The 27,562-nt window shown below is 54.0% G+C and overlaps 1 protein-coding gene across 12 annotated transcripts in view; it reads right to left on the reverse strand.

The window, feature by feature from the left end:
- Positions 1-22,499, reverse strand: part of CHST15 (carbohydrate sulfotransferase 15) — a 75,344-nt gene extending 52,845 nt beyond the window's left edge. For 2 of the 12 annotated variants that reach the window (XM_082721659.1, XM_082721662.1), the window contains exon 1: positions 20,942-21,193. The gene's annotated coding sequence lies outside the window, so the exon portion shown is untranslated. The other 10 variants (XM_082721651.1, XM_082721658.1, XM_082721657.1 and 7 more) reach the window with 10 other exon arrangements.
- Positions 22,500-27,562: the final 5,063 nt, after the last annotated feature.

A 27,562-nucleotide genomic window follows, 5' to 3' on the forward strand; every position in this document is an offset into this window, starting at 1 on the left:
TGCGGTATTTCTCATACCCAGTCTTCAGAATCAGTGTGTATTTTACACTTAAGTCACATCTCAATTTGGATGCTAACTTTTCCCCAGAAGGACCTGCTCTATATTCAGAGTTCATAAAACGTACAGTTAAAAAGGAGCGTTACATGCCTGAGTTGCTCCAAACATTCCTAAAAAGGTTTTCCAATAACTGAACTGGATACCTTTTAACATTTAAATTAACTAAAATTAAAAACAGCTTCTTGGTGACACTGGCCACCTATCCTGTGCCCACTGGCCATGTGTGGCTGTATAACCGTGTGAGCAGAGCAGATACAGTGTATCTCTATCATCACAGAAAGTTCTACTGTACAGGGCTGTCCAGGACCCTGAGCTCCTTAAAATGAGGACTGTTTCAGACCTCCTTCAGTCCGTGCCTTACCCAGCCTCCCAGCAAAGGCACTGGGAAGCCACTGTTCCCCACAACAGGTCTTCAGACTCACCTACGGCACTAGATAAAAACACAGGTGCCCAGCCCTGCCTCAGATCTACTACTGGGTAGATATACTGGGAACAGGGGAAGGCAGGCAGACAGTCACCCCAGGGGACTTTTTTTTTTTAAGATTTTATTAGATAGACAGAGATGACAAGTAGGCAGAGAGGCAGGCAGAGAGAGAGGGAGAAGCAGGCTCCCCTGAGCAGAGAGCCAGATGTGGGGCTCCATCCCACATGGGATCATGACCTGAGCCGAAGACAGAGGCTTTAACCCACTGAACCACCCAGGTGCCCCATAGCCCAGGGGACTTTGAGGCCTCAAGCTAACAGCCACAGAGTTTGCTTCCTTCCGTGTCTCCCACATCCAGCCATCGCTGTTGTAAATCAGGAACTGGTGGAACCAGGACAGAGCACAACCCTCAGAACTCACCCAGGGCCCCAGCAGGGCTCTGCATCGGGGACGGTGCCTTGGGGACCCTGCCATATCTCTTCTCCCCTTCAGTTTTCAATCAGCAACAGGAGACCGGCCCACTCGTGCTCAGAGTACTTGTCAACACACGGGGACCCTCAGGAAATGCCAGCTGCCTCTACCCCCTGTTTGGACCCCAGGTCACACTGAACAGCAGCCATGGGGAAAGGAAGAGGTCCTTGCCCACCCTGAACACGGGACGGGAAGATTCCGCTGGTTCAAGCTGCACAAAAGAAGGGCCTGCACGGAACCAGCGGGTTCTGGGACCGGATGGATAACCACGCCCACCCGCACTCCTTAGGAGACAGACCTCCCAGCCTTTATCCCAAGGCAAGCAGACAGCCAAAGGGTGCCAAGTAAAATGCTGGATTCTGTGCTCTTTTCAGGGACCAACAAATCCCCATCCCCAAGTTCAGGTACAAAGACAGGCTTCCCGTGGCACGTGACTGTGGGAAGCAGCACCCCGGAGGGACAGGGGTGTCTCTGCAGGCATCAGAGAGACCTTCTCACTACCGGTTCCCATTCCTCCAGGTCACACAGTTCTGCAGAAGAACCAGCGGCTACTGTCCCAGGGCCTTCCTGTTTGGGGCAGGGGGCACAGGGGAGTGGGTCTCATGGTATGCTTGTTCCAGGCCCTTCCTTCAGGAAACTTGTGCGCATTTGGGTGAGAGTTGTATTCCGTACGATCATCTGGAAAACTGGCAGCGTCTGCGACGGCCGAGCATGCTCATTCCGAAAAACCCACAATCCTACCACCAGGGAGACGGCCCACAGCTCCATGTCCAGAGGCTCATCGAAGATGCGCTAGAAAGCTCGTAGAGCTAGATGTAAAGCCCCAGACCAGAAAGGGCAGTGTATCCCCACAGTCTAGGGGGTAAATCTGACTCGGCTGCAAAACAGAACCAACGACAGCTCGAGCCACACCCGGAAAGAAGCTCACACACAATGTTGTGCACACGGAGTTCAGAAGGAGGAGAATGCACCACAGGACCCTGTTCATGACCAGCCCGAGACGAGGCGAGACCAGCCGAGGCTGCGGAGGTCAAGACAGTGGATCCCCCGGCTGGGGGCTTGGTTAGGGAGCAGAATGGAGCCGGGGCTTGGGGCACTGCTCTTATTTTTGCCCTCGGCTAAGGGTGCCCCGGTGAGTTCTGTTCTGTTGGTGCAACTCCCTAGAGCTACATGTGTCTGGGGGGGGGGGGGTCTCGCTAGTGGGTATCACGCTCCAAGGAAAAAAGAGTTCATAGAGAAAGAAAGTTAGGGTGGGTGGTGTTCAGTCTCTGCCCCGTACAGAACCAGGAGAGAGGCCACGGGCCCGCAGGCAGCCAGACACGGTGCGGATGCCCCAAGGCACTCCAGCCCTATCGCCCCGAGGAAGGGGACTGTGCTCCCGTCACAGGGACTCCACTTCCTTTCAGAGGCGCCAAACCAAGGCCTGTTCTGCTGGCATTTTAGAAGGGTCAACAGCGCTCGTAACCACTTAGGGTTTATTTTATGACCCAGCTCGCAGTCAGGTGGCTGATGACCTACCGTTGCCAGGTCGGATGGGTTTCCAGGGGCTTAAATGGCTCCTCCGGGGTGGACGTGGCCAGGAGGCCTCAAGCCCTGGGCCCTCCTCGGCCGCACTGGGGACCTGCTCAGCTCGGTGGCCCGGCCAGGCACACGGCAGGGGTGAGGTCCGAGGTGCAGGCTTCGGAAGGGCTGGCTCACATGTGTTTTCAGCCTCTTTCCATAGAAAACTTTCTGGGGCAGAGGCTGCACTGTCCACAGCAGGCCTGAGCCTTCCCACCGCACCGTCAGGACAGGGACCTCGCCACTGGGTCCCCAGTCTCCCATCCACTTCATGGCTAAGGGGGCCAGTGCCCCCCAGGGAGGGAAGACACTGAGTCCTCACCTTGGCCTTGGAAATTTTCCTGTCTGCAAGTTACGTCCAGAGAATTTCTGAAATCTCCCAATGGAGCAAGAAGACAAGGAGTTCCCAGGAAACCTAACTGATCCCCGAAGGAAGGCCAGCTTCCCTCTCGGCAGGAGGCAGGAGGCGCTGGGCAGCACGGGCCACCCCCCACACAGGGACTCAAGGCCGGAGTGGCAGCTCTCTCCAGGCACAAGGACTCCGCGCTCTCTGAACCTTACAGAGAGAACCACACATCCCAGCACCTCACTGGGGTTTGTGTGTCCCCCTGCCCTCACACTCGCCAACTGCAGACTCTGCCCCTCCAGGGGCCCGCTGGGGCCTCCCCTCCCTCCGCTCTGGGCCCCAAACTTCCTTCTGTCCACTCTCCTCCAGCTTCGACACCCCCTGTACCCGGGGCTAGAAGACCCAATACATCAACAAGCGTGCTCATGCACCACTTCCGCCCCAAGGTCTCCCCTGTGACACACTCATCACCACTGCAGTTCAACGACCATTTGACTACGTGTTTATGTCTAGTCCGTCCACTAGACTCTGAGCTCCAAGTCTGCAGGGCCCGGACGTGTCCTAGCCGCCTCTGATCCGCCAGCAGCCAACGTCCACATCCTTGCCCGTGTCCTATGGTTTAGGGCTCACGGAGTGGGAACACCAAGGCGTCCCCAGCATCTGGCTGGGCATGAACGTTACTTCTCTCCCTCCCTCCCATCTTCTGCAGCCCAGCCATGCGCACGTCCTAGAACCAACTCTCAGCCCAGCCTCTCCCAGCTGATGGACCCCAGGCAAGTTATTGAACCTCTCTGTGCTTGGCCTGCCCCTCCATGAAACAAGTGTCATATTGTCTACCTCTTGGAGCCAACGGGCAGACTGACTGAGTTCTGTGAAGTACTGACCATGATGTCTCCAACAGGACAGGATGATTTTCTTGTATCTTGACAAATTCCTTCCATTTAAATCCACGGTCCAAGAAAGGCCTAACAGGAACCCAGTCTCTGGTTCATTCATCCATTATCAGGTTCCACTAAGCAAGAGTGGCACTAAGTGTGGAGCGGGCCCCGGGCCGGAACAAGTAAGGTCTCCACCCCGTGGAAGTTACAGGGTGTGCAGAGAGGAAAGACGATCCTAGCACAGTCATCTTTTCCTCTCTCTCTCCCTCTCTCTCTCTCTCACATTTTTTACTTTGTGCACTGAGATCTTCTTCCCCAACAGCTTTAACCCAGAAGTATGGCTGAAGTGATCTCAGACTCCCACACCAGGAAATAAACATATTGTGGGTTTTTCTCTAATTATTTTTCTTTTCGAAATAAAAACAATGACCATGGATGTCTTCACAGGGAAAACAAAGAAAACCAGCTTTTGCTCTCAAACGAAGGCGCTATTCTTGTTACTGACTGAAGAAGTTACACGCAGGCCAAGGGCTCCCTGGGGCGGGAGGACCTGATCCCAGAGCCTCGGGCACAACACAGGCTCTTGGGCTGGACCAGGGCAGCCATGGCTCCAGGAGGACGGGACTCCTGGCTTTGCTACCGCTCCCCAGCCAGGACGCGGGAGAGACGGTTCCTTCTTCTTTCCTTGAGCTCACAGCCCCACTCTGACCCGTGGCCTTGTAATGACAAAGGACAGCACAGCTCCAGCTGCTCTGAGCTCACGTCTCCAACGACCTCTGTACAGCTCGAGGACAAAAGGAGGAAAACCCAGCACACAGCACCTCCCCAGGATAAGGCTCTAGAGAGTGACCTGGGCAGCTATCCTGTAGCTATCCCTACATACTCTGAGCCCCGCACCAACTCCTACGCTCCCTCCCGGTACAAAATCACTTTAACCCTCATCCCAGAGCCCCGGTTCCAATTTAAAACCTGCGAAGGCCAGCTTCCCCTTTGCTAGAGCTCTCTTTGGCAACCAGCCCCGGGATGCTACTTTCTGCGTCTCTACTGGCTCCTAAGAGAAAAAGGCACCCACTGAACGCGCGCAAGTCCAGGCTGGCTGTGCTGGGAGAGAACAAAGACTTCACACAAAGGAGAGCTGGCCCATCCAAGCCCTCGCTGCTGCTGCCGGGGAAGACACTCCGTCCCCGTCCCCGAGTGCTGGAGTTCCCTAGCTGAGGTGCACCGGGCCGACCCCCTCCTTCACATATGGAGGAGCGACCAGAGTGACTGGTCCTGGTGGCCCTGAAAGCCTGGCCTCTCTCCAGGGGCCTCCCCCACAGCCAGGAGGGCAGGCCCCAAGCAGTGGAGACCAGAGATGAAAAGGGGATAGATAGGCCCCTCTAGGGACTGAGACACAGGGCCACAAAGACGTTTTATCCATTAAGCCTCCCTGGCTAATCACTGTTTGTCAGGCTTTTATACTGTGCGGTGAAAAATTAGCAGGATCTTGGCTTTAGACACACACTCACACACACACACACACGTGCACGCACACACACACACACGCATGCACACACACGCAATCTAGAAGGACTTTACATTGAGGTTTTGCGTTCCGTAAGCTGACCGTAAGTTTCCTTAGAGGACTTTGGCTCCATGTGCCTGTCTCTTCTGAAAAGCACAGAGGTAGATGTTTCCAGATTCGGACACTTGGAACCCAGGAAAGCCACAGGAGATCCCACCCGCAGACCAGAACAATCGCTCAGGGAACCAGCCCAGCTCAGCAAGTCCCTCTCAAGCATGCACAGGGGTCGGGCACCCCGCCAGACCCCACAGAGCCCACGGAGGTGATGCAGCCACGACTGGGCCCTCCAGGCGCTCCCAACCGGCTGTTCATACACGCAGTGGCTCTAAGTCGAGTGGGTCTAGGGTGCACACCCTACAAGAAACCCAGGGCCAGCTCCCCAGGCTGCAACCCATGCGGTCCCCCAGGCCTCAGGCCCAGAAGGGCCTTGCCCTGGCTTTAATGCTCTGCTGTCTCCATTCTGAAATTCTCAGCAATCGTTAAGAAATGCGCCCACAGTTTCATGTCACACTGGGCCACTGGGCCCTGCAAATTATACGCCTGCTTGCGAAGATCTCTCACGAGTTCTGGAATGAGGATTCAAAGGAAAGAGAAATCACACCAGAGAGCTTCTCTTATCCCTGGTTCAAGTAACCACAAAAGAGCAAATACCTGCCTTACGTCTCGGGTTTAAGCTCATCGTGGGTCTGAGCAAGGACCTTTCCCAGGGTGCTGGGAATCGGCACCTGGCTGTCCCCACCAGCAGTGAGGTCATCCCGAGGCACTTCCAGGAGCCCGTTGGTCATAACTCCGATCTGCGGCCGCCCCTGCTCCTCATCCAGCTTTGCCCAACGCTTTAAACAATACGGGCCCTTTAATTCATCACACGAATGCGATCACACACTCATCCCACAGTCCAGCCACCGGGCACTCAACGGGAGGCTCCTTCTGAGAAATTTGCAGCCGGAGCTTACCCTCTCTTGGCCCCTTTAAATGGGAAAATCTCCACCTTAGCTGAGCGGCGGGCTCCTTCCACAGCCTGCAAAGGAAGCGAAGGCCTCCGCCAACGGCCCCGCTGCGGCAGTTTCCACAGCCATCCTCAGGACGGCGAGGTTTAAACACATTTACAAACAAGCTTCATTTTAACCTTCCTTGGTGGAGAATGCAAAATCAATTACGTATCTGCTGATAATGCCCCCGTTATCTCGTGTTGGTGGCACTTCACAATTAATGCGGCCCGAGAGGCTGACAGTGAGCAGCCTCACACGCGCCTTCTGGTTATTACGAGCATCACTCTGACCCACAGCTGAGCGTGCAGGGCTCACACACAGCGTGCTGCGCGGGGATTTCGCATTTTTAAGAGATTGGCTTGTAGACGGTTTAATTAAAATACACTAGAGCATAATTCAGTTGGAATTGAAGCTCCCATCAAACCAAACTAGGCAGCGGGAATCTTCCCAAGCTTAAAAGTACCTCCTGGTTTTCTACTGGTAAAACCGACTGGACTCGGAAACTGAACAGACATGGAAGGGAGAGAGGGAGGGATTGAAGGGACATGACATAAGTTCTCAGCCACACGCCTCATGCTTCATACCTGAACCTCAGTTAAAAGAGGTTCAGAGAGGTCAAGCCCCAAAACACAGAGCACTCAGTGAGAACTGGGACCAGAAGTGTCAAAAGTCTGAACAAGGAAGGCCCCACTGTAAGGTAAGAGCATGCAACCTCTTAAGTCAGACTAGCTGGGTTCGAGTTCCACTCTACCTTTCACCAGCTGCCAGCACGTGGGCAGGGTGAACCTCTCGGGCCTCAGTTTTTCCTGTAAGTGGGGGAGTTAGGCGTGTCTATATCAAAGGCTGCTGAGAGTAAACACAGTGTAGACAAAGGCTAGCACAAGCACCCAACGACTGGTTAGCGTTATCTGAACTCAAGCTTCCTGATTCCTTGCTCTATCACACCCTGTTTATTAGGGCCCCTTAGAGCTGAGAATCTCTCAGATCTGGGAACGAAGCCTGCCTACAGGCCTGCACCCCAGTGGGTGATGGTCCCACAGAGCACCGTGTGGGCACATGGCAGATGTGAAATGCACACATCGTGGGTTTTCTGGTATCAGCCGACCGATGGAAAATATTATTAATTGATGGCCAGTTGGAAGAGATCCAAGGACGATCTAAAAGATGAATGGTAACACTGAAGTTTATGAAATCCTCAAGTGCAGTGGATCGCTACATCTAATAAAAGTAAGTGGCAGCAGAATTCGTCTGCAGCTTAGTGACAGTGTTTTGCCAACATCGATCCCCTGGGTTTGATAACACTGATTTGATGACATGGTTACACAAGACAGTAGCGTTACGGGAAGCTGGGTCAAGGGTACACAGGAACTCGGTGCTATTTTTTGCAACTTCTCGTGAGTATAAAATTATTTCAAAATAAAAAGCTACAACAAAGTTATGAGGTAGCATCTAGGAATGCCAAAAGATGAGGAGGATTCTCGGCAAGTTTTCAGCATGTCAATACAGTCAGTTTCCAGGCGGGACAGCCCCACGAGGACTTGGGAAGAGACGCTGAGTGCACATCTGGAATGATTCTAAATCAAGCTCTTCAGGGGAAAAAAATCATTTCTGTTATTTTTCCATTTACTAAAACTCAGGGAAATATAGGTTTTTTCCAGAGTTTAAAAACTAATCACAAACAATATAAAATGCAGCTGGACATCTACTACAACTACTCGTAAACATTTATAGGAAAACTTTGCAACATGACACCCTTAAAGATGTCCAGGAAGGACCAGAGAGAGATGTAAAGTCTGTGAAAATACTTGATAGAAATCATCTGTTGAGGCCTTACTACGTATCAGGGTGGCCCGTGGGGTCTCGGGCATGGTTCCCACAAAAGAAAAACTGTCATCCACCTGTCGCTAGCAGGGACTGACCACAGGCTGCATGGAGGGCTCCGGGTGTGCACGAGGCCCAGAGCATCCTGAAAGAGAGGAAGCAGGAGATCTGGGGCCAGAGCACCAAAGAGGCCATTCACGGAGCTCACGAGCACCTGGATGATGGCAGGACCTGGACTGGGGATGGAGAGGACTGCAAGAAAGGGACAAAGAATGACAGGGCCCCCAAGGGACAACGTTGCAACCGGTGATGGGAAGGGACCTCCAGGAGGGCAGCACAGGAAGGGAGGCAGAGCCTCCATCTGAAAGTGGAAGATGGAAGTCAAGTCCTGAGGGAGGCCTGGGTCTCAGTCAAGGCCAGGCAGGAAAGCAACGCTCAAGGAAGGGGCCGCACCAGCCTAGGAATTTGCTCTGCCCCACTGTCCCACCAAAGGTCTCCCCCCCCACCTCCCACAAGAGGGCTGCTTAGAGCTGTCACATATTCAAGTCATCAGCAGCTCGGGCACCTTGGGGATATCATGGTACTATTTTCATCTTATGTGGATGACTGTGATCATCCCACCGAAGCCTCGAGCATATGTTTACATAAAAATAACCTCTGTTGGGGCGCCTGGGTGGCTCAGTTGGTTAAGCATTTGCCTTCAGCTCGGGTCATGATCCCAGGGTCCTGGGATCAAGCCCCACATCAGTCTCCCTGCTCAGTGGGGAGCCTGCTTCTCCCTCTCCCTCTGCTGCTCTACCTGCTTGTGTCTCTTGCTCTATCAAATAAATAAATAAAATCTTAAAAAAAAAAACTAAAAACAAAAAAAAAACCTCTGCTCACAAGCCAAACCCAAGTGAGAGGATTAGGAGGATGGGGTTTCTCCCGGTTTTCTGCTAGCTGTGTTTCTGAAACTCTCTAGCAGCTGAGGCCAGCCAGCATCAGACAAGTGTTCACCCCGAGATGCACAGTGAGTGAGAAGGTCCAGCTGTAGATGGTAATTTGGAGGAACACATGCATGTCAACCCAAGCATGCTAGAAACCAGGTCCTCTGACCAGCTCTCCGGTCCCAACAACTGGTCCCCTCCTGGGGTCTTAGCACTCGCTGCTCCCTCTGCCTGGGACAATCTTCTGACACTTCAGCTGACCGTGCCTTCTTATTCAAGGATCAACCTAGATGTCCCCTCTTTGGAAAGGCCTTCCCTGATCTCTCAGTCAGCCACTGTCCCGCGCGGGCACTTCCTACTCTCTGTGCTCTGATACTTGTGAACCTGTCCACTGTCTGTCTATCCCCAGGAGAATACAGGCTCCATGAGCACATGGGCCCAATCTGTCCAGCTCCTGCTGCATTCCCAGCTCCTAGGACAGTGTCAGGCACAAAGCAAGTCCTCAGCCAGGAGAGTGACTCTAAAGAGGAGGTACAGAGCTTGAGTCAGAAGAACTGGAGAAGGTGAACGGTCAGGCTCCCAAATATTCACTAACGGCACTGAGGGATCAGGGGCAAGTCGCTTCAGCTCCGCGGGTTTCGGCTTCCCCAGCTGTAAAAGGGCTGTGGGCGAGACAGGAAAACGAACGAGGGAACCCGTAAGACCTTTGCCATCCCCACGCTATGGGTCAAGGTTTTCGATTATCCGATGTACTCCTGCCTTTCTTCCCTTCACCCATGCGTCTGTCCATCCATCCATCCATCCATCCAACCATCCTTCTTAGATAACCTGGAGAGATAACCTTGAGTAAGACACACTTCCTGTCTTAGAGGAATAAACAACCTTTAGCGGCAGATGGAAAGGAAGCTAAGCACCACGGGAGACCACGGGGTCTCGGGCTGGGCCGCTGTGGAGGTGGTGGGGGGTCAGTTCACAAGGAAGGAAAATGGACCTACAATCCCACAGAGCCAGCAGAGTGATGGAAAACGTAAGGTGGTCACATCCGGGAAATCTGGTCAAGAAACTCAAAGACAGTCACTACCCAAGTCCCAACACAGACTGAGGACCAAAAAGGCTCATTCCGGAGGATCACGGTGCAGATTATCTGTCCACCCCTTTGCCACGGAAGAGCTCAAAATTCTCCTTAGAAGAATGATTACAATCACTGCTAAGTCCCATCAATGGTTCTCAGCTAATGAGCTTACCTTGTCGCCCACACATACAGGCACACGCAGGCACACACACGCGCACACACACAGATGCCCAGGGCCCACCCTCAAAGGCCTGACAGAGGACCAGAGACTGTCTTTCTTTCAAAAAGCTTTCGAAAAGGGGGTTCTAATGCAGCACCCTGCTTTAGAGCCCATGAGCTGCCTGCAAAGTTCACTTCTCCCTACAGGGTAGAGGAGCGTGACAGTGTCAGTGACACCGACATGAAATATGTCCATGAGGATCTCGAGAGATGGCCTTTCCGCAGCCCTAACGCACTCCCACCGAGGCATCAGAACTAAAATGGCACCTGGAATCAAGAACATGAAAACCCAGTCTGGTAACATGGCTAGACACTCCAGGATGAAACCCCAGCTGCGCCAGCCGCCCTCGGGCCCCAGGAGGTGCCCCCACAGGCCCGCACGGTTCAGGCAATGCTCTGGCCCAATGTAATGCTTTAAAAACAACTTCATAATGTACCCTGAAGTCACAGCCACAGCCCCTTGTTTATGGGCTCAGCCAGATCAGATAAAATTTCATTCTCCGAATTGGTTCCTAATTTAATTATTCCCCGGATAAGCGTCGGCCTCCTGTTGCCGCAGGGAAAAAGAACGAGAAGGCACTGGCACCACCAGCTGTGGTTCTGGTCTGGCAGCTATGGGGGGGTGAGCCACTCTCCGGCCCCTGTCAGGTCTGTAGGGGTCACAACAGCGGGCTCGGGTAAGGTGGTCACCAAGGGTCCGTCCCAAACCAGGCAAGAGGACGCCCCGGGGTTTTACTAAGAGCTTAGGAAGAACGCTCAGGGCAAGCGGACAGACTCTGAAAACCAGGATTCGATCCTGACCCTGTGCAGTCTCTTGGGGGCCTCAGTTTTCCATCTACAAAGTGGGGCTATTCCCTGAAGGCCCTTCCAAGCTGTACAATTCAGAGGGGGCAGAGTGATGCAGCTGAAACCCACCTGAGAACAAAGCCTTCATGAAAGCCAGGGGAAAAAATTTAAAAAGTAAAGGAATCTTATTAGTAAGAGCAAATTAAAAAAAAAAAAAAAAAGAGCAAGTAAAAATAACTCATAAACTATAACCCTAGAAATGGATGCGTGTCCACACAAACACCTTCTTGTGAATATATCGAGAGCTCTATATAACACAGAAGCATTAGTCAAAGGTGCCAAAGATGGAGACAATGTCCATAAAAATGTCTGTAGAATGTGCTCAATCGAAACAATGGAATACGATCCGACCATCAAAAGGACAAATACGATTCAGCCATCAAAAGGACGGCAGTACGGAGGGATACACCATCACATGGGTCAACGATGTTGAGTGCAAGAAGCCAGCCACAAAAAACACACGTTATCCAATTCCAGTCATAAAAAGTCCAGAAGACAGAAACTGACAGAGACAGAAAGTAGATTCCTCCCTGCTCGGGGCTGCGGGGTGGGGCGGGGCGCTGAGCCTGAGCTTGGAGGGGGCTGTGAGCTAACGGGTCCAGGCTTCCCATCTGAGTTGATAAAATGTTCCGAAACTAAATGTGGTGCTGCTTGCACATATCTGTAAATATACTCAAAACTACTGAATTATATACTTTGAATGGGTGGATTTAATTTAAACGTGTGGTATGCGAACAACATCTCAATAAAGCCATTTAAAAAAAGAATAGGTTGAATGGACCAGAAAAGAGTCTGTTGCGTAATTTTTAAAAATAAATCATATGAGAACTTTGTAAGATAAATATACACACCCGCGCACGCATGCACACACTTCCACATGCACGTGCACACACACCCCCCTCCCGAAAGAGTTCTGCAGCTTTGCGGCTGCTCCAAAAGGTACAGAGCTGATTTTCAGTGGGCAACTCTCCTTCCATAAACCGAAAACACTGCTGACTCAAACGTGGGCAGGCCTGCATTTTTCTTTACCAATTTGTTTCAGTTTTAACGGCCAAGAGCAAATTTCCTTTCTGCCACCCAAATGGCAACCGAAATTTCACCTAGCTTTTAGTACAGCATTTTTATTCTCGGAGCCAAATTTTGTCCCACATAAAGGATCCGTGGGTTTGCCACAGTCTACCTGTGGGCAGGTGGCGGGGGTGGGGGCGGGGTTGGGTTGCTCTGTCTGGAAGGGACTTCTGGGGAGGTCACATCGAGCACCCACTCTTGCCTCCGTCCAGCCCTCGCATTTCACTTCTCGCAGAGACAGCGACAGTGAGTACAAATAGCTCTCTAAAGTTAAGGCGACACAAATGCCGGGCTGCTCCCACTCTCATTAATCAGAACGTCCCTCTTTCTCGTATTTATCCCAACTGATAACGTGCCGAGGCAAGTTCAACATGTCCTAAAAGCAACTATTTCCTCTGACTTTCGGAACAGTGCCCTTGGATTACTGGCTCACAATGGAGCTGCACAGGGCCATCCCAGGATCACACGATCTTTATTAAGAACTGCAACAGAGGACCAGGGAGGGTCGCATCACGGTGGGTCAGGCTAAAGATGACCGCAGAAAAGGCCACCATGAGCTTCCCACAGTCCAAGAACACCCAGACACACAGGAGGGGGTCCTTCCTATGGGCTCACTGTTTCTAAGCCCGGACAATAAGGAATGGGATAAAAGGATCAAGAATGTTCATGGATGGGTCAGAGTTAAGAGCCAACTGGATGGCCCATCGGGGCAGTGTGGGGGCTTGAATCCCAGCTCTGCCCGCCTCTCCCCTCAGACTACCTCCCGCCCTCACTCCTCCCTCACATGGGGCTCAGCATCCAGGGAGCCCAAGAAAGGAAAAGGTCCCCTCCACAGGGATGCCTGACATTCCTATAGTCAGGACGCTAAGCCCCTTGCAAGGTGGAGATGGGGAAGGCAAGACAGAGGATTCCTGCTCCCTCAGCCAAGTCCGGAGCTAAGGTAACAGGTGCCGTGTCCAAGAAGGAGGGGGCCTCACCCAAGGGAAAGACCCTGGATGGCTGGGAAGCAGACACAGACGGACCCTGGTACCAGGGAACCGGGGGCCAGGAATGCCTACGCCCCCTTCTCCTCCATCCTCCACCCCGTGACAATGGAACAGTGGGGGTCAAACCTCGATTTGGGCTGGCCTATTGCCCAGCTGGCTGTTGCTAACAGGCCATCTGACCTCCACTTCTCCATTTCTTGAGACTCTGGGAGACAGGATTTCCATCCAGGGCTGCCACAGAGGGTTTGGAGAACAACTCCCCTCACCGTCCAACACACACACACATACACACCACCAGGAACAAAGGTCCTGGCCCAGTCCAACCGCAGCCCCCACCCTCTCACCCGGGAGAAGAGGGCAGAGACCAGCTAAGTGGTAATACTCCGTCTCCAGCAAGACTCTGACAAAGCACAGCTGGTCTTCCCAGTCAAATGAGGAAGTCAAACTGTTCCCAAGAATCTAGTAGAAGATAACATTCTTCAGAGTTCAACCGTGAACCAGAAATAAGAACTTCCCACTTCCTCCACCAGACCACAGACTGGACACCAAGCTCCCATTCTTCTCCACATCATCCTAAAGCAACAGCAGTTCTGAATTCCAGCATCCGATTATGGGACCCAGAGTGAGCCAGCTGCAGCCACCCCCGACCTGGATGTTGGGGAACCTGAGGACAGAGCAGCCACAGACGATCTCATGGGACCTGAGCCAACACTCGGCCATCCTCAGTGTGGCGGCAGTGGAACAGACAGCATGATCTGAAATGGGCACTGGGAAGCACCAGTACTGGGTCCCTGTTCCCCAGGGCAACCCCGCTCTCTTAAAATCCTGGAGATCCCTTATGTGCACGAGCAAATATGGTCTTCTGTGTGTGCGTTTAGAAGACTTTTTATACAAACAGGTTCACAAATCAGAGGAAATAATTCTCTGTAGACCAATAGTCTGATCTGGGGTTTGGAAATTATGGTCCCAATAAATATACGCCAGGATATACTTTATATTTTTAATGCAAATATTTACATTCCAAACAAAGGCACATGGAACGTAAAAAGAAGCTATTTATGCCAGCTGTAAGAAACACTAACAGCCCCCACATTTCTTCCCTGAGTAGATGGCTCCTGTTTATATTTCTGAAACACCAACCGAATTTCCATAACACTTCTCCCCAAGACTCTCAACACACACACACACACACACACACACACACACACAAAGTGTTTAATGGCCCAAAACCTAATGCCAGGAAATCCAAGGTTATTACATTAGGCCTTGACGCCTTCAAAAATTTAGTGGCAAGCATTAACTCCTGTTACCTTGCTACCAAACTGGGGGGATTCTTTTATGTCTTCTGGGTGCACACCCAGGGGCCCCACGTAACGTCCATAACAGTCCAGGAAAAAATGGGCTTTTGAAAGAATCCTTTTAGATTGATGCATCCCTTCAAGGCACGGCAGTCTCTCCCGACTCTGCGCGGGCCTGGCTCGGAGCGGGGCCTCCCAGACACCCCCCTTGAGAGGCTCACCGGGCTGGGGCAGGCAGACCGCACCCAGGACACGAGTGGGATGAGTTCAAGCCTGAGCTCAGCAGAGTAGAATGCAGAAGCTCAGAGGAGGAAAGAAACACTGGGATGGGGGAGAGAGGGACACAGGGGAGATGAGGCAGACACGGGACGCGTTACTGGCAAAGGTTTCCTGAAGGTGACTGGGGCCATGGGGCCCCACGGGGGTACCAAGCGGAGGCAGACAAGGTTCTCGTGGCCGGGCGCTTGGTCAGCCCACACCTCCACTCCAGGTGAACGAACTTCCAGTTAGACGCAGCCGTGGAATCCATGGCTAATCTTTATCTCACTGTGGCGATCAGTCCCAGACGCTGCAGAAAACGACACAGAGCTGACAGGCCTTGCTGTCTAACCTCCGTGCCCCCCACCCTGTCCTCATGGGCCCCATATGCCCCCCCCACCAAGGGCCAGGCCCTGGGCTCAGCGCTTACTATTTGCTGGCAGCAAGGGACTCTTCCGGCCACTCCTGAGGTCTCCTTCCACGTGGGGAGCTCTCTGCCTGTGTGTCTCCGCCTGGTGGTGTCCACACTGTCCCAGAAGTGTGGAAGGAGGACCCGGACGTGAGGAGCCCAGCCTTTTCCCACCCAGAGGAGGCATTGCACCTGCTGGCTTCCCGTGCAGGAGGAAAGCTGCGCTTTTCCAGCTCTGCCTGTGCCTAGGGAGGCGAGGGGGCTGGGGGGCCGCGGGCCCAAGTGCCCAGTGCTCTCCAGTTCAGGGCTGTCGTCCACTTGCCCACCAGTCTGGCCGCCTTCTCCAACATCTGCTTCACTCGGAGACAAATGCCACGTTTTTAACTCCACCCATCTTCCTCCTCCACCCTCTCTCCCCAGAGGTCTCAGAACTCCTGTAATATGCTGCCGACCTGGGGATTCTTTCATGCCAGGAAGAGGGGCTCAACTTGGGGAGACCCCTTGAGCCCTAAGTTGTATGACTCCTAATACTCAAAACACAACACAGCATAGAAATTATTAATCCCTTTTAATCGATGAGCAAACTGAGGCACAAGGAGTTTAAGCCCCTTGCCCGGGGTCACAGTAATGGAACAAAGAAACAGAGGAGGGACTCCGGCCCTGGTCAGGGTGGTGCCAGGGCTTGCCCACCACCTGCACTGTCCCCCTCCTAGGCTCTCCAAGGGATTCAACACCCAGGCTCAGAGAACGTCAGCGCCGAGGCACCAAACTCTTGGTTCACTGCAAATATGAAGGAGCTGGCTGAACGTCTCACGGGGAGCAGACAGAGCCACCAGCCCCTTTCAGCAAGGGGAGGACACAATAATCCACCTTCCCAGATCTCCCGGAGTCTGGAATGCAGGTCCCAAGCTCACTGAAAAGTTGCCACAGGCCCAGGCTCTTGGTCCCTACAAGGGAGACCCAGGGCTGCCCGGGGAGAGACCAAACCACTACCCCTGGGGGCCTTGCCTACCTGCACCCAGATCACCACTGACATTCCTGCCGCAAGGAGCAAGCGGATGGGTAGGAGCACACTTCATTTCAAGAGAAAATGTGGAACAACCAAGTTCCAGCACATTTGCAGGAGAAAATAATTGCGCCTGGTCTGCATCTAATCATTTGCCCACGTTGGGGTATTTCCCAGGCACCTGGGTGACTAGGCTGCCCGCTTCAATATTTTCATCCCAAACACAATTCTGGAAAGCGTCCAGGTCTCCACTATAATGACACCCTGCTTCCGCTTCTGAGGATCTGCCAACACATTTTCTTCCGAGACCCGAAAGGCCTGGGCCAGGACGGCTTCTAGAAATGTAACACGGGTGTCGGGGAGAGCCTGCCCCAGCAAGGGGGCCCCAGCAAGACTGCTCAGGATTCTTTTAAGCTTAGAGGGGGGCTCAAGATGTTAACACTGAAGAGCAAGCTACCCCAGCACGTTTCTGGCGACACCCGCCCGACCTGCCCCCTGCTTCATTGTGACAAGTGGGAACACAGCCGAATGGACCCACGGCCTGCCCACAGTGTGAGCTCAAAGGGTCGCAAAGCAGCTGTTTATCCGGCCCGTCCTCACACACATGAAGAAACAGCCCCAGGAGGGGAAGCAACCTGCCAAATAGGATCTAGCTGTCCCGGGGCTCCTGGCCTTACAAGGCGTCAGAGAAGCCCTCTGAGGTAGAATTTGCTAGAAATCATGCCCCGACCCCAGAATGAGACAGATCTACAGTCTTCATGCAGAGCTGTACGTGCAGCTTGAGGGAGACGGACACACTCTCTGTGCCGGGTTAGGAGCTCTAGAGCTTGAGAATGCCCCAGGAGCCGAGGTCTCTGAGCGCCTCCTGCGTGCTGGGCGCTGCGCCAAGCTCCTGGCAGGTGTCAACGTACGCACAGGAAAGCAGCCATCGGGCTGGGGCATGAAGGCCAAGCTCAGAGCCGCTACCCAGGTCCTACCTCGCTCTCAGCAGCGTTACGTAACCGACTTGTGTAAGCGCTGCCTCGCCCTGTAACTGGGTGCTGCCTTGGGGCCCAGCGCTGCCTCTCCGCCCCGTGCACCTGGCCCGGGGCCCACACCTGAGGTCATGCCTCCAGGCTGCACATCGCTGTCACGGATGAAAGGGATGCGGCTCGAGGTTCCCTCGAGTCCCCTTTGAAACAAGCCGAGACCGAGAACCTGCTTTCCACGGCCACCTCCCCGTAACTTAACGGCTTACTGATTCACACCCGCCTCCCCTTCTGGGGAAGCCACAGTTGTTCGTCTGCACCGGCCCTCCGTTCCCTCCCTCCTCCCTAACATTTTCTCCTCCTTCCTCCCATACAACTGGATGCCTGAAAACTCGGTCTGGGTGACCTCCGACGGCCTCCCCGCCCTCTAACTGACACAAAGGGGGACACCTGCCTGACCTGCCTGCCACAGGGCCAGCTGGAAACCAGTAGAGACCCAGCAAATGACAGCTGTCGTGGCCAAATGTCTCCCTCCCCAACCCCCACAGGTTAAAAAGAAAAAAATCTGTATTGGCCCAAATCAACACAAAACCTTTACTCTTCTTCCCAGCTATCTAGATGGGATACACTAACTAGGTAAGAGCCACCTTTAGGCTTTGTTTCATGCTGTGAAAACACGGGTCACCTTCTCCCCAGGCCCTACTGTAAAGGAAGGAAACCAGACCTTAGCACTTGAGAACAATAAAGAAATACACCGTGCGCGTCAAAACATTCCGTCTCCCAAACACCTGGCCGGCTAAGTGAGAACACAATCCCCTGCTTCACACGACAGAACAAAACACTCGTGGAAGTCAGCGAACCTCACTCCCGAGCCTCCCAGCACACAGACCGGAAGGGAGGACCAGTGGCATTATTCTCAACAATGACTGAAAGCATCACTTCTATATGACACACGGCTAAAGAGGTGCCCGCTGGTTGGCTGCTCACGTAAGTGACACTCCCGGGCCAGCTACTACTTTTAAACACAGTTTCCACTCAGAGAATTTAAGAAAATTCCTCTCTCCGACACATGGTTGCCAACGGCATCTTTGCCATCCTGGACCTACTGAGGTCCCATTAGCAATGGGTCGGGGTCCAAACAAGAGGGCAGGAAAAGTGAGAGCTGCCTACAAGGACTGTACGTGCCCCTGGGAGCCTCCGAGAGGCTCCAGCACAGCATGTGGGAGAAGAGGACAGGCCCCAGCGGCTGCGGTTCAGCCACCCAGGCGGACTTTCTACTTGCAGGCTGTGTAACCTTGGGCAAGTCACCCAACTACCCTGAGCCTCAATTTCCACATCTGCTAAGAGAAGACTCATTCCCAACAACCCAATCCCTCCAGCACTTACAAACATCTGACAAGCTGGTGCAGGCATTTCTGTCTGCTCCCCTCCTGCGAGGGCTGGGACTAGGCCTGTCTTATCACTGTACCCACCCCAGATGCTCCGCCATAGGATCTGTTTGGTCAGTGAAATTATACGAGAAGTTGGAGCACAGGGTCTCCTTCCACGTGAAGGGAATGCATCAAGTAGCTACTGACTGAATGCACGGCCCACAAGCACGGGAAGGAGCCTGGCATGTGGCTGCAGGCATGTGGGCACCTGCCAATTCTTAGTCCCTGAGCCCTTGGAGGTGTGAGCCGTGTGTCCTATCATGTATCCCATCGCCCTGACCATGGGGCACTCCTCCCATTAATACAGACACAGGGCCAGATGTCAAGCTTCAAGCCTCCTGGCACTGCACCCCCCAAACCTTTTACTCCACTTCTAGAATTGGAGCCCACACTTGAATATCCATGCTTGAGAATTCTCTTGAAAATTTACAAGACCTGCAAGTCTGTTTTTCTCTGATGGGCTGAGCCTGAGTCAAAGTTTCCCCTTGTATGTGGGGCGTGGGTTCACCTATTCAGGGTACCTCGAGAATTTCCCTCCCCTCCCCCTCTCCCCCTACCCTTGCAAGGGCAATTTCTGGCTGGGCCCTAGATGGCCTTGGACAGCCACAGTCTAATCACAACCCAGTACTAATCTAAAGCTTCTGACAGCGCAGTTTCAAAGGGCGTGGGGTTCCCATGGCCCAGCGGGTTAACTTAAGAGTTTTTTTAATGCTCTTCTCCCAACACCAAATAATCACAATTCACTTCCCAACCTCTCCTGCAAACACTGCCTCTTCCAGATGCAGAGATTAATCTTCTCTCCTTCTGGCATTGGAAAACCAAAAACCTCTCTTCGGGCCAGGGCCAGCAGCAACAGAGGAGAGAAGGGTACAGAAAGCAGCCCAGAAAGACGCCACAGTGACAGTGCTGGGATCCCCAGCCAAGACCGCGGTTCAGGCGTCACAAGCTCTAGTTATCAAAGAAAAGCAAGGCCTAGATGTAACCCACTATGGACAGACCTGCTCCCCTTACCCACCACCCCCCATCCTGGATGAATTAATGCTGCTTGCTTCAGCCACAAGCCAGCTCACTGCAGTCATGCAATGATCTGAAAAGACAGACAGGGTTGAATTTCCTTCCCAGGGCCCTTAGAGAAGGTTCTCCTGGGGAGCTAGACCTTGAAGGGAAGGCCAGACCTGCAGCTCCACTTCTGGCTCGAATACACACTGAGAAGGAGACCAGGAAGAAGCAAGAAGAACATTTTCCTGCCAATCTTCCACGAGCATTGTAGAGAAAAACTTACTTGATTAAAAAAAACAACAACTACCTAATAAAAAGATTTTTTTATTCACATGGTATTTTAAGCAAGATCATCTATGTCTGGTACACATTTAGGTACCAATTAAAACATCCTGATTCAACATACAGTTTGTAAAATTAATAAGTACCATGTTCTGTAAGGGAGGATTCTGCAAGGGGTTGGGGGCAGGAAAGCTGGGATGGAGAGCCGTGTGGGAAGGTCCTAGAGGAACTTCGGGCCAATCTCCAGACCTCAGTTTTCTCCCGGACCCCGCAGGCGATGCAGATGCCCTCAAGGTGGCTTTCTGCTCCGTTGCTGGGTGGCTGCCCTCACAGCAACCGCAGCCGATAAAGAAAGAGGGGCTGGGGGCACTACGGAGGAGCCTAGAACCACAGCCCCCCTGCTCAATTTCACTGAACGGCGCGCCAAATGCCTTCGCGGGGCGTCCTGGGGCTTCCTGAGAATACCACTTCATTCCCCAAACTCCGTGCCCTTAGCTCACCCAGGGTACGCCGGGAACCGGAAAATGCCCCCTGCCCCCAGGAGCCAGCCTCAGCCCCAGTCTTGCTGCCTGCTTCTCGAACCTCCCTCCGCGAAGCGCAGACGTCCAGCCGCCAACGGCCGGCACCCGAACCCAGCCTTCGGTGTCTCCGCGGGCCTCTCCAGTCGGAAGGGCCGAGCCAGGGCGCAGGGCGGGCGGGCAACGTGGGCACCAGGGCCGCGACGGGGCGGCCCAGCAGCCGCGCCCAGGACCCAGGCGGCTCCGAATCCTAAACACACACGCACACACGCGCGCGCACGCTGGCCAATCCATTCGCCCGGAGGAGTCGGAAGGCGCTTTCACAGCTCTTCATTCATTACCCAAAGGCGAGGTTTCCTTCACCCGGATGCCTCCATCCCGCCATCCCCGGGGCCTCCACGAGGGTCAATTGCGCCACGCGTCCTCGCCTCCCGCACACACACCCCGACCCCCTTGCGCTCCAGCACGATCGCCAGCGTCGCCCCCGCACCGCGGCCGCTGCCTCCCCGGCTCCCCGCAGCCGCCGCCGCGCAGCGCCGCTCAGACCTGCCGCGCTCCGCTCGTCGCGCCCAGCCGGCGGGGGACGCCACCGCCGAGAAGCGCCGGCAACTCCCGAGTCCCGCCGCCTCCGGAGCCACGGCCCGCAGCTGGGCGGGAGCAGGGGCGGAGGGCCGAGAGGAAGGAGGAGGGGGCGGGGAGCAAAAGTTCAGGCCGCTCTGGGCCCGGCCGCGCCCCCGTCTCCTCCCACGCCCGCCCCCGAGGTGTCCCCTCCCGGAACCGGGTCCCACAGGCGTCGGTGCCTGCCCCCGCCGCCCCCACCCCGGCTCCGCCACCCAACGCGGTGGCGGGACTGGAGCGGGAGGTCGGCAGGCGGCTCCCAGCCGGACTCGGGGAGAGAGAAGCGGATGCCCGCTTACCTGCCCGGGGCTACGCCTGGAAACTTCCCCGAAGTGCGCGGGGGAGCTAAGCATCTGGCTGGGGGAATTCCCGACACCCCCCCACCTCCCCCCAGCGCGCGCTCACACGGTGAAAGCACTGTGTGTCTGTCCGTCCGTCCTCCGCCTGCAGCTTCCAGAGCGGGGCGGCGTGGGGACGCCCAGATTCCGACTCCTGGGGCTGTTCCTCTGGGCAGCCGGCCCGCGCGTGCCCCGCGGCGTGCGCCCCCCGCCGGCGTCCGGCTGTCCGCAGCGCCACCACCCCTTCTCCTGGTCCCCTGTCCCCGTGCTCAGGCTGCATTCTCTCGAGCCAGAGAGGGGGCATTCGAGCCCCGGCGCCGCCTCCGGGCAGCCCTTTCTGCGGGGTCCCCGGCGCACGGGGCGCCCGGAGGTGGTCGGGACCGGCGGCGAGGGGCCGCCCCCGCTGCTGACGGCGGAGGGCCGAGGGGAGGCTGGGCCGAGGGACGCGGGGCTCAAACCTGCCTCGGCTCGGCGCGCTCGCAAGTTCATTGTCTGCCTGGGCCGCCGCCGCCGCCTCCGCGCCGGGAGCGCCGCGGGGAGTGAGGCTGCGCGCAGCCTCCGCCGGCCCGGGCTCCCTACGCCCAGCCCCGCCGCCGCCCGCGCTGCCCGGCCGGAACGCGGAGGGGCGCCGGAGCCCTGAGCCAGACCTCCACCCGCCGCTCCTTGCCGCCCCCACCCCGGCGCCTGGCACCCAACTTGTACCTGAGAAGCCCGGGTCCAACCCCGGAGCCTCTGCGGCTCCGACTCCGCGGGAGCGCGCTCAGCCCCGCGCCTCGAGCCCCGCATCCAGGGCGCGTCAACCTGACTCCCCGAGCGCAGGGAGGAAAAGTTTGGGAGTGACGTGCAGATGGCGAATGAAACCTCCGAGGAGAACCCTCCCCCCCGCCCCATGTCGCGCTGACACACATCAGCTCGAGTCTGGAATGTGAGATCAAGGCGTGTGCGCCGCGCGGTGGGTTTGGTCCCCGCCCCCTCCCCTTCCAAGTAAACAAGGTTTGAGCGATGCGGTGATTCTAAATGGGAAGCAAACCGAAACCCCTAAAGTCCGCCAGTGACGCTCTGCCAGAGACATTTTTAGCGAACTTGGCGGTCTGCAGCCAGCCCATACATTGATATGCAAGGCCACGGCGCTGGTGGGTTCTGCGCCCTCTGTTGTGTTTTTGCAGCCCGCGAAGGCTCTGCCGGGCTCTTTGGCCCAGCCTGTTTGCTTCGGCGGGGGGGGGGGGGGGGGGGGGGCGGGGGGGCGGGGGGGTGCTCCGCGGGACCCGGAGCCCTGCCGCAGTGGCCCGGAGGCGGCCGCTCCCGAAAACCACCTGGGCTGTCCGAGGCTAAGGAAATGGCACCAGTGGTCCACTCCCTGCCGCTTGACCGAAGATACCACCAGTTAAAGAAAAGACACTGGATTTTGGAAAACTCAGCTCGAGGGGCGCTTGGAGCACCAAGCCCAGCCTCTCAGGAAACGGGTCCAAGGGACAGAAAAAAAAAAATCTTTGTCTTCAATCACACAGCCTTTTGCCTGCCCATGTCCCCATGGCCACGGTCCAGCATCTTCGTGCTTAGAGCAGCCAGAAGTGAAGCTGAAAGTGTTTCCTAAGTGCTGCAGAGTGGTGGCCCTCTGCCGAGGGGGCTTTCTGAGCCTGCCTTTCCCCACTTTCCTATGATTCTGAAAATCTGATCTATACTGCCCCAGGATTCATCTCACTCCCCAGAAACCATAGCGTGCCCTGAGGTCGTAAACTTGTGCTCAGCAGCCATGGCAACTAATGCAGAGGTCACAATCAGAGGATTATAACTGCAGATGGGAAGCTGGATGAGAAGGGAGTTCTTCAAAACTGTGTCTTGTTTTCCTGCAAAATAAATGCCCCTCACATAAAATCTACGAAGAAAGATTGATGCAAGAGACCAGCCTCCGAATCTCCGAGGGCATTGGTTTCTCCATATAGACTCCGCTTAGTGACTTGTGTTCGTTATTATTTTTTTAAACAAAAACCTTTTTCTGAAAATACAATGAGGTGCTTTTTGCAGGGTTCACAATTCCCAATAGATGATGATGCCATTTTTCAAGGTCTTATACACGTTGTGGCTTTGGGGCTTATTTATTAGCTCCCAAGAAAAGCCTGCCTTTCAGTGAAGTTTATATACTCAAGTAATTGCATCGGGGGACACAGTGCAGGGTGCTGTTAAAGAGGGCTAGTTGTACAGGGAGGCCCTGGGCCAGGCAGCTGTCAGACCAGAGTGTGCAATGGGTTTAAACAAACACAGGGAAGGTTCTATGGAAACACGGAGGAGGAAATCCCCTCCTGTAAGGCTGTGTGGAACATTATTCCACGGCCACACATACCTCGATCTTTCCTCTCCTCCTTCCAACTGAACACATGACCCCGTTATGGAGATGGCGCTGGGCCCACCGGATCCCTTTCAAATTCAGGTGTCAGAAATCACGGTTGACACGGAGCAAATTGTTTTGAAATAAAATCACGGTACCACTTTGATACGCAGTCCACCAGGGACTTTCCAAAGGTATTTATACACGTGCCTGAGATTAACTGGAGGGCAATTTTCGCCCTTAACGTTCATTTCACAAAATTACCCAAGAATTGCACGTCGCCAGTTATTCTGGAGGGTTGAGAGAGCACCCAAATGCCAGACGTGTGTGAATGAGCGGATGGATAGACAGCCGGATGTGTGAGAGAGGCTGGTGCCAACGTGACACCGGCAGCCAATGGGTGGAAAAATGAAGATCATTTTAGAAAACAAATATCCTCTCCCTCATGTGCACACCCCTCTATAATTCAGGAGTTAAATTGCCCTGGTCCAAACCATACCTTGACACTTACTAGCTGAGTGCATGTCCCTTTCAGGGCTGGCGTTGGGACTGATGATAGCGCCTACTAGTGGTCAGTCACATTACTGATCCCGTGGGGGTATTAACACTTCTATACCCTTGTCATAGCCTCAAAAGAGAACGCAGAGTATTTCCCCATTCCTTGAATTGGGGCTCGGCCATATGACTTGCTATATAGTCAATGAGATTTTAGAGAATGTTACTGAGTAAGGGGACTGAAACATGTTATGGGGCTGGGCTTGCTGTCTTGTGCTCTGGTGGCTCATAATGAGAAAATGTCCCAAGAAGCTGCTGCCTCTTCCAGCATGGCTCCAGGACGAACACACCTGAACTCACCCCACCTACAGCCGGACACCAAATGGCCTCCACCAACCTACACACACATGAGCAAGGGCAGGGACACACTCATTGTAAGCCGTTGAATGCCAGAGGATGTTACGCAGCCTAACCACGACAGTAGCTGACTGACACACTCCCTCGGTGGGCAAGTGGGAAAATTTATAACAAAATGTTTGAAAAACACTAAGCACAATTCTTGGGACATCATAAGAGCTCCAAAATATTCATTGTGATTAGAAATCTACATTATTTAAAATAATTTTGTGCCTAAGAATCACATAGTAATTGTTTTAACTGATAAACTGAATCAGTGAAAAAGTATTTCTAAAATAAAGACTCTCTCTGTATGTACAAGACAGCCCAGAGGCATCAGGAACCGGAAGGCCATGATCACCTGCCATGGTGACCAAGTCACATCCATTCATTCCCTCACTCATTCAGTGGGCGTCCCGCGAACACCTGCTCTGTGCCACACACCGGAGTGAATATTGGAGCCACTGAGTCTCCATCCACTCCTCTGGGTGGGGACCTACGGAGCCCCACCGTGTGAAAACACTCTGCTCAGCACGCTCCCAGACCGTATCACGTGACCCTCACAACGGCCTCATGAGCCAATATCACTTCTCCTCTTTTCTCAGGCAAGGAAACAGAGGCTCAGAAACCAAACAACATGGGGAAAGGACCACAGTCTCCTCCTCCACCATGAGTGTGAGCTAATGCCGAGGAATTCAAGTTACTGGAAGGCACGCCCGTTGGGAAAGTGAAGTGAGAACCAAGCGGAGGGGGGAACACAGCGTGGGTCCCTCTCTGCACCAGGGATGTGCTAAGTAAGCACTTGGGAAATACTGAGGCTCCGAAGACTCAGCGTCTGCTCCTGCCACCAGCTGTCCATGAGATCTGGAGCCCTTCTCTGGCCTCCAGTGTCTCCAGATGGAGGGAGAAAGACCTCGAGAGCTGCAGCTTGGTATTTTCCAGAGCTATGGATTCAAAAGGAACTGCTGTAGGAAGTCCCTTGTCTGGGGATGGAGGGATGCAAATCACAGTTCTGGGAACCGGCCCAGTAATTTCAAAGTGGGGACAGCAGACCACTCGGGAGGAAAGGAGAGAAGGCCGGGCCTTGAGCCCCGCTCATTCTAGGCCCTGGCTCAACAAGCTGGCCACTGGTCATCCCACTGTCAGAGCACCAAGACTGGAGCATGTGGGGTCTCCCCAGTGCCTCCTACTAGGATACAAAAGCTCCTGAAAGAAAACTGATGTCAGGGGCGTCTGGGTGGCTCAGTGGGTTAAGCCGCTGCCTTCGGCTCAGGTCATGATCTCAGGGTCCTGGGATCGGGTCCCGCATCAAGCTCTCTGCTCAGCAGGGAGCTTGCTTCCCTCTCTCTCTCTCTCTGGCTGCCTCTCTGTCTACTTGTGATTTCTCTCTGTCAAATAAATAAATCTTTAAAAAAAAAGAAAAAAGAAAACCCATGTCAGCTGCCTAAAGCCCTAGATACCAGGTAATGCCTTCATTTTCAATTAGCACTTGAGCAGAGACGGGGAAGAAGTTTCAATTCAATTTCACCTTGTTCCCACATTTGAGGTGGTTTCCAAGGGTACTGACTGTATGGGCGTGGAGGGCTGCTGGGAATTGCCTGTGAGGGGAGGGGCTGCACCTGGGTGCGAGGGACCCAGGGAGACCAGTGCATAGGCCCTTCGAATGTGTTTCAGTAGACCTGGCTTCGGATCTCTGCCACCAGCCACGACCAGCCTCTAGCCCCGTGACTTTGACAAATTTAGACTGCTCGGTAACCTGAAGTGCATTTCAATTTCATAAATTTAGAAATGCTCTGGTTAGACAGATCCCTTCTGCAGTAATGCAGCCATTAAGTGCACTTTACGCCAATTTTGGTATGCTAATCCATCACAAATCGACGTGAAATTTAGGTTCTCGTGAAAATTTCCTACACGCGATCCAAAACCTCTACCGGATTTAGGGTAATAATAAATTGTGGTTCTCTTAAAGCAGCAGACTTTAGCTCTGCATTGAAACCTGCATGAAGAGAAGAACATGGTCAGCTTGAAACAAATATTGGAACCTGTGAATGCACCTGAGAGCTGCCGACTGCCCCTCTGTTCCCCCCGGGGCATCTCCCTTACTCCTAAAATGCTTCCACAGCCTGAAGGCATTACAGCTCTGTCTCCGAGTTCCCACCTGAGAAGCCTGATCCGGAGGGTTATACGTCCTGGGAGAACAGGAACAAGGTCTTATGAGTGTCAACATTCCCAGCTCCCCGGCTCAGAGCCTGGCCTGGCAGACACACCCAGAAAATGTCTGGTGAATGACCCAGCTGGAATCTCCCGGCTTGGTTAGTGCCTTGTCCCCCCAGACTTAACTTCCTCTGATTTTCACTATTTCCTAGAATCAGATGTCTTCCCCACCAATGAAGACTGGAAATCCTAAAAGCATAGGCAGAAACCTGGGAAGGAAAATCAGTTGAGGACCCCAGGTGATTTGAGCGACGACAGCACCACGGGAAGTGCCTCTTTATTTGGCAGTATCTGGGGCCAGGAGCGAAGGTAGGGCCAGTAATTGGCGATACAAAGAACGTGCTCATGATGAAAGAGACATAATGTCATTGCTATCACCGCCTGAGACTCTGTTGCTACCAATTGTTGAAGGGCAGCGCCTATTAGCTAGATGTTTTTAGCTGCATAATAGACATTTTGCCAATAAGGTGAAAGTTTATAACCGGCAGCATGTTCACTTGTTCCTGTCACAAGATCTACAATCTACCCAACAGCAAAAATGAGCTGTTGACTTGGTAAATTTAGAGCAGCGTTGCCTGCCCTAGATGTGAAATACCTGCGCCTTCTAAATAAATTTCATTTTCCTGGCTGAGCATTTAATGCAGTCAAATGTTACAAAGCAGTGCTGGGGAGGATAATGGGAATGACACCCACATGCGGAGGCTCTGAGCGGCTGATCGTGATTTGCACTCCCTGCCTGCCCAGCTTCCCTGCCGGGTCCAGCCCAGACCCACTCCAAGC

This window comes from Mustela nivalis (assembly GCF_964662115.1).
Source record: "Mustela nivalis genome assembly, chromosome: 2".
NCBI lineage: Eukaryota > Metazoa > Chordata > Mammalia > Carnivora > Mustelidae > Mustela > Mustela nivalis.